The sequence below is a fragment of the Cyprinodon tularosa genome, unplaced genomic scaffold (genome assembly GCF_016077235.1).
Source record: "Cyprinodon tularosa strain WSP-4 unplaced genomic scaffold, ASM1607723v1 ctg712, whole genome shotgun sequence".
Taxonomy (NCBI): Eukaryota; Metazoa; Chordata; class Actinopteri; order Cyprinodontiformes; family Cyprinodontidae; genus Cyprinodon; species Cyprinodon tularosa.
The window spans coordinates 298,426-311,701 of record NW_024039466.1 but is presented as its reverse complement, the minus strand read 5'-3'; positions in this window follow the sequence as shown (position 1 = coordinate 311,701).

The window sequence follows — 13,276 nt, the reverse complement described above, 5'->3', positions numbered from 1 at the left end:
AACTTAAATGGCTTAAAACTTCAGTTTAAGCCATGTATGATAAACTAGCACGCATATTAACAATATAAACAAATACAGATTTGAAAAACCCTACCAAACCCGATGACCTCTGTCTTTTCTTTATGCCAGTTCTGGATTATGTCCTCTATCCATTTCTGTCACACTGTGGTCCTTCCTGTTAACATACTAAAACACACTTAAACACTCACACACAATGTCCTACTGGGGGCCATCATTCTCCATTATATAAACTAGGTCAGGGAGGGATGGGTAAGCAGAGAGGGTCAGTAATTATTTTTATCGTTATTAATTTCCACCTCAAGGTTACGCCTGGGTTTTTTTTTGTCTACTTCAATCTTCATTTTTGCCCCCTGCAAACATTCATATACCCCACCATATCACCCAAGCTGCCTTTGAAAGGCCTGCATGCCAAGCAAGTCTAAAGGGAGAATAGGGCAGAATAAAAGACCTGAAAGGGATAGTATGTTAGAAATGGACAGGAGACAGCAGATACAGTGGAGGCAAAAGGGTTGGATGTGTCGCTTCATCACTCACTGGACCGTAATTTACACCAACAGGTTGTTTACTTAACAATAATGAAAGCAAGGCTACTAGGGGGGCAAGGCGAGAGGAGAAGAATGAAAGCGATACCCCGCAGGAGCACTTCAGCTGTGATGGCTTGCACACTCCAATTAACTCTTTGAAAAGCTTGTCTGCTTAAGGAGTGAAGGAGGGCCGTGCCATAAGCAGCACCTTCACCCCCAAATCTCCTCTACTGCACCAGCAAATAAGAACAGTAAGAAATACAAATACCTACGTAAATACTGCGCTTCAAAATAATTATTTAAGTTTATATGCTTAAGTTTGTTTTATTATAATAGCAACAAGTGTAATTGTAACTGTTAAGTAAACATATGGAAAGAAACTAATTTAATAGGCACTTTGTTCTAATTCAAACCAGCAAACTGTGCTTTGTCTTTGATGATCTTTGTAAAACTCAGAAATCCCATTAATCCTGAGACACTTAAAAGAAAAGTCAGAAAGGAATGATCAATGGATCATTATCGAAACATAAAAACCAATATGTCCGCGTGATTTATTGAAATTAAAAAATAAAAACAATAATTTTCACCACGATCACTGAGTCTGGGAGCGGCCATTTTTTGCCCAAATATAGCAACTCCTCCCTCCTGCCATCTTCCAGCAATTACGTCACAGTGCGGTTAGCCTAGCGCCATTCTCCCCACTTTACAAGCAAAATCAATGGGAACTACTAGACACATCTGCAATCAACAACAATTATTGAAGATTTCCAGAGGACTTCACCATTGAAATTCACCAGAGCTATAGTGAAACTGACAATGCCCACGTGCATGGCAGCTGGAGGTTGGAATACATCGGGTAAAAGTGGAAAAAAAGAGTTATTTCACCTTTCTGATTCCTGATCGTCCACGGACGGGTTGGTCGTTGGATCGCCAACTTGAAGAGGGAGGATTTGGCCAGACGAAAAACCCGTAATATGTAGCCAACATTTGGAAGAAGAATGTTTTCAAGATGACTTGGATAATAGCGTGTTGTGACAAACACCAGATACAGCACTGGGACTTGATCAACAGCCGATACCGCAGCGTGACGTCACAAACCAGTAGGTGGCAGTAGTGTTCTTTGACAAATATGGATGCCTCCAGTAAAGCACATTCACATGAAAATTACTCTGAATTAAAAACACTTATCATTTATTGAACAGTATGTGATAATTTTATATTTAAAGTACTTTCAGAAGTTTGAATTCTGAATATGAGTGGACTTTTACTTTAAAAAAAAACATTTTTTACATAAAAAAAACTGTTGACATGATTCTCAACCTTTGATAAAAAAAAAAAACTCCACGCTTTAACAAAACTACCGAGCTCTCAGAGATTTAAAGGCACAGAAAATGTTAATAGAGGATTAAACTTTATTTCTACTGTCACTTTTCATTTGTGTTTCTGTTAAACAGGGGCACTTCAGGTCATCCTCCTCACTGGTTGAGTGATGAAGATCTGGCTGTGATCATACAGTTGCATTCAAATCTTTTAAAGTTGATATTCCACCACTCTCAAATCCAAGAGAGAGATCATGTGGTCACATTTAAAAATTCTGATCCAGATGACAAACAAAATTCTTCCAAATGATCCTGAGTTGCAGACATTAGATGAATAATGTTGATTGTTCGTCTGTGTTAGTCTCTCTATCAATAGATTAAACTGCCAAGTATTCTCATCTTCCTCTGTTCAGCTTACCTCATCGGTTTTCTGTAGGATTCAGGCAGTAGTCTAGTTGTAAGAAAAAAATAAGAGGGATGGTGGAATTTACTTTTTTTTTAAGTGTACTTAATTAAGCCTAATTAAAATAGTCTATTAACCTAACGCAATATGCATGGTATGGTTTGTTACATGTCACGTACGCCGGTCATTGATCTTGACCAAGGCACCTTACAGTAGAACTGCAGTCAGTCAATGTACTGGAATGGCTATCACTGACCCTACATGGTTAGGAACAAATGCAGAGGACAAACGTCACTGGGATCAGCTTCATGGTAGGCAACTTCTTTGATTTAGATCTTGCTCAGGCTGCTCATAAGTAACCTGACTCTGCCAGATGGATTTGCTCCGCATATCCATCTGGAAATCTTCCGTTGAAGTAATTTTGGGAAGGGGCGAAAATACTGGTTAGCTGATTGGCCTATGTTGGTGATAGATGGGCCAAGTAAACCAATCAGATCAACGAAGCATATGACGTACTAACAGAGCGACGACCACAAGCCAGGCTACTCTTGCCGAAACCAGTCGGGAGAAGAGCAAAAACATCTTTTCCTCTGAGAAAAGCCTCCAGAGCAGTGTTTTGCTCTTCTTTCAGTGAAGAAATACTCTGTAATTCCGGATAAAACTTGCTCGATAGCCACGCTAACGCTAGTTTCATCGGCTGAAGCCGCCATCTTCTTTAGACTGAACTGTCGCGCTTCTCGTTGCGTCACACCTCAACCCGCCTCAAAGCCAGCGCTGATTGGACGTTCGTTTGGTGAACGGCTCCAAATTTTCTTTAACGGAAAGTGGCCAGATTGATCTGCGAGTGAAACCTTGAAAGCTCGCGAGATCAGGATGGTCTCATGAGGCTAGCTCGTAAGCCCCCAGCCCGGCAAATGTTAAAAAGACAATATTATTACCGTTATTGTTAATATAGGGTTTATACAGGAATGATTAACTCTAATTTAATGCTTTTTAATGCTCTTTTAGAAATAATTTGAATACAATCAACAAGTATAGTAACAAGTATATATATATATATATATATATATTAGTGCTGTCAAAATTACCGCGTTATTATCGCGTTAACGCGAGGCCATTTTAACGGCGATAATTTTTTTAACGTGAGATTAACGCTATGTGGTTTTATGGTACAATTTTCCAAGTACATCCCGCTGCAGCCTGCGGGAAGGCGGGGCTATTTTCCCCCAGTCTATGCATTTCTCATAGGCTTCAAGAGCGGAGAGCTCCTCAAGGGAAAAAGACGCTCATACACTGAGTGACGCTAGTGCCTTTTCTTTAAGCCCCACCACCAACAAACAAGTTGAGTGTCTGGTAACTAGTAGCAACCTGAAATACGCTGAGAAAACAGATTACTGAGGTGAAATGGAACCTGCTACGGCACTCTTGCTGTCACAGGTCGGTATCGTGTGTGTGTGTGGGTGGGTGTGTCTGTGTTCTCATTTTTGTTAAGAGTCTGAAAAGTAACTTTCATAGACTACCTCCATCTAGTGATGTCGGTCTATTGATTTTGATGTATTGATTGAAAATTGTTCATTATTATCTTGGTTAATTAACATCTAATGTTAACTGTACTACATTTTATAGCAGTAGGGTAAAATGCTTGTCTTTGTTCAAAAGACTGTATTAACTGTAAAGACTGTCTTTTACATCAGCCTGTTTTCAGGGCCTTTTTTTTGGCTACATATTTGTTATTTTTTGCTACATGCCTCCCCATCTTCTTGCCATATGTTTCTATGGCATAAATCAGTATCTGTGACCTGTTCTCATTTAAAAAAAAGAACATTGGCACAAACCTAGCCTGTATGTATTTTTTGTATGTCATCGAGAGTATTTAAATGATTTTCAATCAGAAAAAAAATTTGCGATTAAAATGCGATTAATCGCGAGTTAACTCAGGCATTGATGCGATTAATCGCGATTAAAAAAATTTAATCGATTGACAGCACTAATATATATATATATATATATATATATATATATATATATTAATGTATACACAGCATATAACACAGCAATATCCTTCATCATCTTTACTGTCTACAGCAGGGCTGGGCAACTCCAGTCAGGAGGGACTGTATCCTGGAACTTTTAGATATGTCCTTGACTTAACACACCTGAATCAAGTAAATAGATAATTAAAAGGACTTTGGAGAAATTGATTGCATAAGGAGGAGGAAATTCAACCATTTTATTCAGGTGTGTTGGACCCAGGATTAATCTAAATGTTGCAGGGAACCGGCCCTAAAAGGACTGGAGTTGCTCACCCCTGGTCTACAGGCTGCAGCCATGTCCTAAATTCCTCGTTTTCCTGCAACTTTTGTTGAAATTGGCATTTTCCCAAATCTCTAGCCTCTTCTCCACGTCAAGCTTCTTTTCTGAACATCAACCGGAAGCAGTACCGCGCAAATACACAGTATATAGTCTGTATAATAAATCTGACTAAATTGTTTTCATAAACTTTTTTTTTAGTAACAAATTTTAAACGCCACGATAATCACATTAAATGAACGTTAATGCCAAGAAATAATAATTTAATGACTTTTAATGATTTTTAATGACCCACAGAAACCACATTTTACACATTCAGTAATAAAATGTCACAGGGGATGGTATGGGGGGATGCTAATTTAAGAAGGGGGATGATTTTAAAGATTTTTTTAAGAAGGGGGATGTAATCCCCCGTCATCCCCCCTCAACTCAAGTACTGGATTCAGGTCTGGGTAGATTGTCAGGACAAATATCAGACAAACCATCTCTGTGATGACTGGACCGTATGTTAGAAATAGTTTTACTGTATGGGTACGTTTGAGGACTACTTTCTGATATTTTGGTGGATTTGCTTTTAAAATGTCCAAGTGCAATAAAAAGTCCATGAAAACATGCACTATGAAGAAGTTCATTTTTTTAGACAGGTAAACCACAGACTTAACACTTCTTTTCTCAGTTTGTCAGTATACTTTTTTTTATTTATATGCCTTTCATCACAAGATATGTGATGAAAGATATTTCTCCAGCAGGAGAAGCACCTGTTGACACAGGTAACTTTGCTTTTTATCTTTATTTAAAGCTCCATCTCCTAAAGTATCACAGACATGGGGTCATTTTTTGGATTCTTCAATGTCTGCATGAGAGAAAGTCAGGTTATTTTAATTGTTCAGTAATCTCATGTGTTTTTCGTAGTACCCTGTCTGTGGGTTTGACAGCCAGTTTTTAATAATTCACAAACTTTCAAGTAAAAAGAGCGAATCAAAGCAGTTAAACCTGTAGGCTGGACAGCTAGATGATGCAATTTCATGCATTTTTACTCAGAGCTCTCTTCCACAAATATAAAAGCACACACTGAAATACATTAAGGTAAATTAAGCATGCTAAGAACTGTCTTGATGAAGTACCATTTTTAGCTTTATGAAGTTCATTCTGGTCAAATGCAGTAACTTTTTCAAATAGTTAGCACAGACATCTTTGAGTTCAAACACTCATGGCACAGGTTTAGCCGTGAAGCATTTTCTAAGTACAGATGCACAGTAAAACATTTTCTGAATGCAAAATCAGTTCTCAAAAACCAATGATTTTCTGTTGAGCTCCTGGCTCACTTAACGCAGGTTCCCCTCCTCCTGTTCTGCAGTCATGGTAACAGAGCTGTGATAGAACAGGCCAAGGAATACGAGACGTGGAGGATGACAGACACATGGCCACATTGTGACAGAGACAGACGGAGTGAGTGCAGAGTGGTGTGACACCACAGACAGCAATTTCCCATCCTAATATCCAGCATGCAGACAATTAGGGCGAGGACGGAGAAGTTATGTGGGACAAAGAAAAGTCGAAAGGTGTAATTCTAATGCAATGAGGCAACTAACTTAGCTATCAAAAAGCGTCCATTGCAGACGAACACAATTACAATACAAGGAAGCAAAAATAGAGACTTTGTAACGTTCGTATTTTAGGTGCATTTGAAACACATTTAGCACGGCTGCAAATCGAATGATAAAGACGTCTAATCACATCATAGGTTCTAAAAATCCACCATGTTTAGACTTCCTTCAAATGAAACAATACTCATTTTGGTGATATTGAACGTAATGTCAATGTGTTTTTGCCAACCAGCAAAAACAAAACAGCTCCTGTTCTCACTCTGCTGCATAATCTGAGCTGCTTTCAGGCATTGTGTTCATGAGCAGCCAAGGAAAGCTTGCTTTTCTTATGTGTGTGTGTGTGTGTAGAGGATGCACAGCATGTCTGGCACACACATAATAAAACATGTCCATCCCAAAACACTTTATCCACAGACACCATCTCAGACTTCTACTCCTTACTTAAACACATAGAATAGCAGCAACTTACAGTTGCAATTCTTTTTTTTTTAGATTTAAGCAAGCTGTTACTCAGAAGCAACTATAGCCAACAATCAAAGATTCTTGCAGTTTTTGTTGAGGTGTGAATGTGTATAAGCACACATATTTGCGCTTTGCAGATGCTCAGAAATGCAGAGGGAGGGGGTGGGGGCACTAAGGCCACAGTACACACAACAAAAAGCAAGCAGACAGCCTTGAGCTATGAGCTCAGCAAAATATATAAATAAATATGAGAAAATCTCATTTTAAATCAACAGCTTCACACCCTCTCTTGGAGCACATTCCTTCTCCTCCCAGCTCTCATCCTTTTCCCTCCTCCATCTTCCCATATCCTCGATCAAGGTTTTGTTCTGGGAGAAGTATAAAGACCAGCATCCGTCTCTTCAACTCCTTCCAACCCCCCCGCTCTTGGAGCAACAGAGACATAGCTGAGGAAGTTGCAATGATTGCTCTTTGGGTTGTAGATGAATTATAGCTGTAAAACACCACACCCAAATGCAGTAATTGGCTGTAAAGTAATTAATTTGTGTAAATCTTTCATGACAAACTTAACCTTGTCTGTCCCACATTTCTAAGCATATTTCAAAATGTTGCAGGAATTAAAAAATTAGGAAAGTTTGGCCTGTCAATCGGATATTTGTACTATCAAAAGAATGCAACAACATTTAGAGTCATAATTCTTTGGGTTTGTAGGAAAAACATTGCAAATTACTCCAGAAACATAGTTTAAAAGAAAAGTCCTGTCATATTCAGAGTTAAAACTTCTAAAAGTACTTTAAATATGAAATTATTCTGTACTGTTAAATAAAAAGTGTTTTTAATTCAGAGTAATTTTCATGTGAATGTGTTTTACTGGAGGCATCCATGTTTGTCAAAGAACGCTACTGCCACCTACTGGTTTGTGACGTCACGGTGCGGTATCGGCTGTTGATCAAGTCCCAGTGCTGTATCTGGTGTTTGTCACAACGCGCTATTATCCAAGTCATCTTGAAAACATTCTTCTTCCAAATGTTGGCTACATATTACGGGTTTTTTCTCTGGCCAGAAGTTCGATGGCAAATCCTCCCTCTTCAAGTTGGCGATCCAACGACCAACCCCTCCGTGGAGCAGGCACGTGCAGAGGGGGGGGCTAAGGGGGCTTGAGCACCTGCCCCTTTTGCTCCATGATCCCAATGTGCCCTTTTGGCCCCTTTTTTTTTTTTTTTTGACACAGATTATTATTATTTGAAATTATTATTATTATCTTTTTTTTTGGCAAGAAAAACAATACAATAAGCCCTCAGGTCACATTGTTACCTTTGACCTTTTGAACAAAAGAGAACAAAAATAGCAAAAATGCTTAAAAGTTGGAAATTTGTTTAAGTTTGAAGTTCGTTTGTGAAATCACCATGACGGAAAATACGTTTTTGCATCATAATCTTTGATTTAGTTTGGGGGGAAAAGAAAGGCAAGAGACTGAAATAAGACATCGACCTTCACTCAACACAGAAAAGATGAGACAATGAGGAAAAAAAGAAAAGAGAAACTGACAAGAAAAAACGAAGAGGAAAGATTGAAGAAAATGTATATAGGTACTTACAAAATACACTAAGACACAAACAGAGTAGGCTTTTCTCATGGTGACATGCATTAATAAAATGTTTGCTTTTGTTCTTTTTTTCTGCAGTTCCACGTTAAAGTTTGATGCAGCAGCTCTGCTTTTCTGAATGGACCGTCTCCATCTCAGCAAACCAGACAGACATTCTTTTTTATAGATTACAGTACACTAAAAGGTTGCATTGTGCCCTTGTATGCATTTTTAACAGTTTAATTCTGTAAAGATAAAATATGTCTGGTGGTCCAGCTCTTATTTACATCTTTGGCTAAATTGCAGGTTTGAATATTGTAATACTTTCCTATAACAAAATAGACCTGCAGAAAGAAATTACTAATAAAATATTTTACATATGCATAGTTCTATGTTCTTTGTAGATATTTCCCTTAGCTTTGATTGTATGTCTCACAATTTTGTAATTTATCATTGTTCATTAAACTCTGAAAGCTATGTGACTTTGTTAATATTCTGTCCTAAAATGCGATAAGATGTGCCCTTTTTTTTTTTTTTTGAGCACCTGCCCCTTTAGTGGTCTCTGCACGGCCCTGCCGTGGAGGATCAGGAATCAGAAAGGTGGAATAACTCTTTTTTTCCCACTTTTCCCCAATGTATTCCAACATCCAGCTGCCATGCACGTGGGCATTGCCAGTTTCACTATAGCTCTGGTGAATTTCAATGGTAAAGTCCTCTGGAAATCTTCAATAATTGTTGTTGATTGCAGATGTGTCTAGTAGTTCCCATTGATTTAGCTTGTAAAGCGGGGAGAATGGCGCTAGGCTTACCGCACCGTGACGTCACTGCCGGAAGATGGCAGGAGGGAGGGGTTACTATATTTGGGCAAAAATGGCCGCTCCCATACTCAGTGATCGTAGAGAAAATTATTGTTAATTTTTTTATTTCATTAAATCACCGCGGAAATATTAGTTTTAGGTTTCGATAATGATCCATTGATCATTCCTTCCTGACTTTTCTTTTAATGTTTCTGCAAGTTTCTCAGGATTAATGGGATTTCTGAGTTTTACAAAGATCATCAAAGCACATTTAGAACAATGATTTAGAACAAAGTGCCTATTAAGTTAGTTGCTTTCCATATGTCTACTTAACATTTATATCTGGGAAAATTACACTTGTTGCTATTATAATAAAACAAACTTAAGCATATAAACTTAAATAATTATTTTGAAGCACAGTATTTACGTAGATATTTGTATTTGTTCATTAAAGTTCATTAAATCACCGCAAAACGCATTAGTTTAAGGTATAAATAATGACCCATTGGTTATTCCTTGCTGACCGGACTTCTCCTTTAAAACAATGCAAATAAATGCTGAAAGCAGCATTAGAATATAATTGTATTATTATTTTTTTTTTATGCAAATCACATAGAAAAACAACCTAAAGGGAGGTGACAAAAGTATTGGGTGGAGGTCTTATGAGTGAAGATTGAATCTGTTTAGCAGACAGTGCTTCTGAATTTTCCACCTAAAATATACAACGAACTAAACCAAGAAAAACGTGACAATCTTAAGGTTATCATTTTTTTTTCTAGTTGAAGACAGAAACCCCCCACAGCACCTCAGCAACTCACTAGTGGGTCGTGCTCACCACTTTGAAGACCTCTGATGTAGAGTTTATATGACTGTGCTTCATGTTATCAGGAGTCAGTATTTATGTATATAATTTCTACATCTTTTCAAGATGCTTTCAGATTTTTAACACTGAGGGAAAATAAATGTAAGACTATTAAAATCTGTTATGTGTTGTTTGCATGTTTGCTTATGATCATTCGTTACTTTTATCTATATTCTCAATAAAATTACCTCACTAGTGCGGCACCTAAAAAATTGCAAGTTGAAGCTATTCAATTTCCCTCTTTGAGGACAATGGAGTTTCTTATCTCCATATTAATATTTTTTTGAATGTTAAAATGTTAATGTGCTTGTTTACTCCACAGGTGTTTAGGAGTTTACCTGGTGGTCCTTCTTTCACTCAAGCTCTCCTAAGGCCTAGGGGGCTTTTTTGAAAAGATTTTATCTTGCCAAGATAAAATTCTGAAAAGAAATCTTAGAATTTGAGTAATTCTAAGATTTTACCTAGTTGCTTGAGGACAACAAAGTCAGTGTTTAGGATGGAACACGCCAAAGCCAGAGATAATTTGATCATCTAAAAGTTTTATTTTATCAAGTATTGTTATAATCACACAGGGTTAGAATTCCAGCAAACTGTTGACAGAAATGTGTGGCAGGTTACCCAAGATGTTTGACCCCAGACATACTGTTAACCCTTTAAAACCCAATCCGAGAATAAAACAAAACAGAAAGTTACTTTTTTTTGGTTTGAATTCCTTATTTGCCCTTTTAACAAAATATGTAAAAAGAAAAAACAGAAATAGATTTTTTATATTATTAATTTATTACTATCCAAAACGTCAAGATTATTTTTTGTGTAGTCTTCTACTGGCTGTTATCAGGTATATCTGATTGTGTACTATAGGATTTTGAGCAAAGTTTTTACCATAAAATTATGCAAAAGGTGTCAGATGCAAAACATTTCAGAAACCGTATGTATCAAATACGATACATTTGGCATTATAGGGTTAAAAAGGCAAGTACTAGAAAATATAGGTGAATTTCTGTATGCCAATTATAATAAATAATTTTGATAGTTAGGGATATTCAGCTAAATACAGATTTTGTGGGTTAGGCACTCCCTTGTTTTAGCTCTGACACTCAGTCTAATCCTTAATTAAGTTAATTAAGAAGCCTATATAACCGGTTCAGAGGAGGGCAGCTTTTTAACACCCTCCATTACATTCCAGTACCCACCTACTTACCTAGTGTGTTTAACAGAGAGTCTCCTACGTGATGAAATGTTCAGAGTACCCCGACCTTACCTTGTCCGCTAACTCCAACCACAGACCATTAAACACACAGAACAGAACACACAGCAACCAAGCCAAGGGGGGTAGGATCTCCAGGTGGCTTGCTTATATAGGACCTCCCTGGATCCTGATTGGTCCAAGCGGGGAGGGGATCAATCAAGGGGAGATTGATCCCAGCTTCTGCTACCTGTGTAGAAGCAAAGGGAAGGGGGGAGGGGAAAGAAAAACAAACAGCCTGGCAGGCATGTAACATCGAGAAATGTCGAGCCTTATGTCGAGTGTTTCAGTGTGTTTCAGCGTACTTCAGCATGCTAATAACTTGTAGAAAACGTACCCATAACTTATCCAACGTATTTCAGTGTTTTTGCCAGATTTTTCGTAAATCGTCAAGTTGTGACAGGGGCTTTACATCTGTATTAATTTTTATAGTTACAGCTTAACTTTATCTTTAGATTTTAGAGAAGAAATGCAAAGTATTCTTGTCTCATGTCTCATGTATTTATAGTCCTTCCGTTGAAGTATTAGCCTCGTGAGACCATCCTGATCTCGCAAGCTTTCAAGATTTCACTCGCTAATCAGTCTGGAGACTCTCCGTTGAAGAGAATTTGGAGCCGTTCACCAAACGAACGTCCAATCAGCGTTGGCTTTGAGGCGGGTTGAGGTGTGACGCAACGAGAAGCGTGACAGTTCAGTCTAAAGAACATGGCGGCTTCAGCCGATGAAACAAGCGTTAGCGTGGCTATCGAGCAAGTTTTATCGGAATTACAGAGTATTTCTTCACTGAAAGAAGAGCAAAACACTGCTCTGGAGGCTTTTCTCAGAGGAAAAGATGTTTTTGCTCTTCTCCCGACTGGTTTCGGCAAGAGTTTGATCTATCAATTGGCTCCTCTTCGTCGTCGCTCTGTTTGTACATCATATGCTTCGTTGATCTGATTGGTTTATTTGGCCCGTCTATCACCAGAGATGGCAAAAGTACTGACTTTCCGTACTTGAGTAAAAGTACAGATACTTGTGTTAAAAAATACTCTGGTAAAAGTGGAAGTACTGATTAAACTTCTTTACTCAAGTAAAAGTAACAGGCTTGTAAATTTACTTAAAGTATAAAAGTAAAAGTAGAAACCACTTTTTTCATGCCGTTGCCTACATTTTAAATGGATGTCTGCCAATAGGACTAGATCTCCGTTGTGTTCATTTTCAATCATCTCGTCGTCCATGCTACTATGCTAACGCCACCGCCACCAAGCTGCGATGATTTGCCGCGAATTAATACCGCCGAATCTGTCGATTCATCTTGTTGTGGTGCGTCAAATGCAACGTAGATTCCCATCCAATTAGATTGAATTTGGTATTGATGACGTGAAAAATAATAACGGTAACTCCATTGAAATGATTCAAAACTAAAGTAACGAGCCAATGTTTTAAAATGTAAGGAGTAGAAAGTACAGATACTTGTGTAAAAATGTAAGTAGTAGAAGTAAAAAGCCGCCATAAAAATAAGTAGTAAAGTACAAATATCAGAAAAATCTACTTGAAACAGTAACGAAGTATTTGTACTTCGTTACTTCCCATCTCTGTCTATCATCAACATAGGCCAATCAGCTAACCGGTATTTTCACCCCTTGCCAAAATTACTTCAACAGAAGGTTTCCAGATGGATATGCGGAGCAAATCCATCTGGCGGAGTCAGGTTATTGAAGCATTGCTAGAGGATTGCTTCCTTTGAACCAATACAGATTTACATTGCTGGTATTATTTTTCAAGAATGTAGGTCTTTTTTTTGCATCATTATATTTTTATACATGTTTTTGTTTCTGTACTTGCTGTGTTGTAATGTGCAATATATATAATTGATATTTATTGTATATCATCGTACCACTTTTTTGTTTTGTTTTTTCGAAATTCTTTTTTATCATTTTAGCACATGTAGTCCAAGACAAATTTCCACTCTGGGGACAATTAAGTATGATCTATTCTAATCAAAAACGATTAAGTTATCTTAGTCTGGATATTTTTTTTATGCTAATACATAAATATTGGGAAAATAAAGTATAATTTTACACAGTTACACAATTTGAGTCTCAAACTGCTCCCTGCCTAGCCTGACACAACTTCTATTAACCATGCAATACAAATTAGT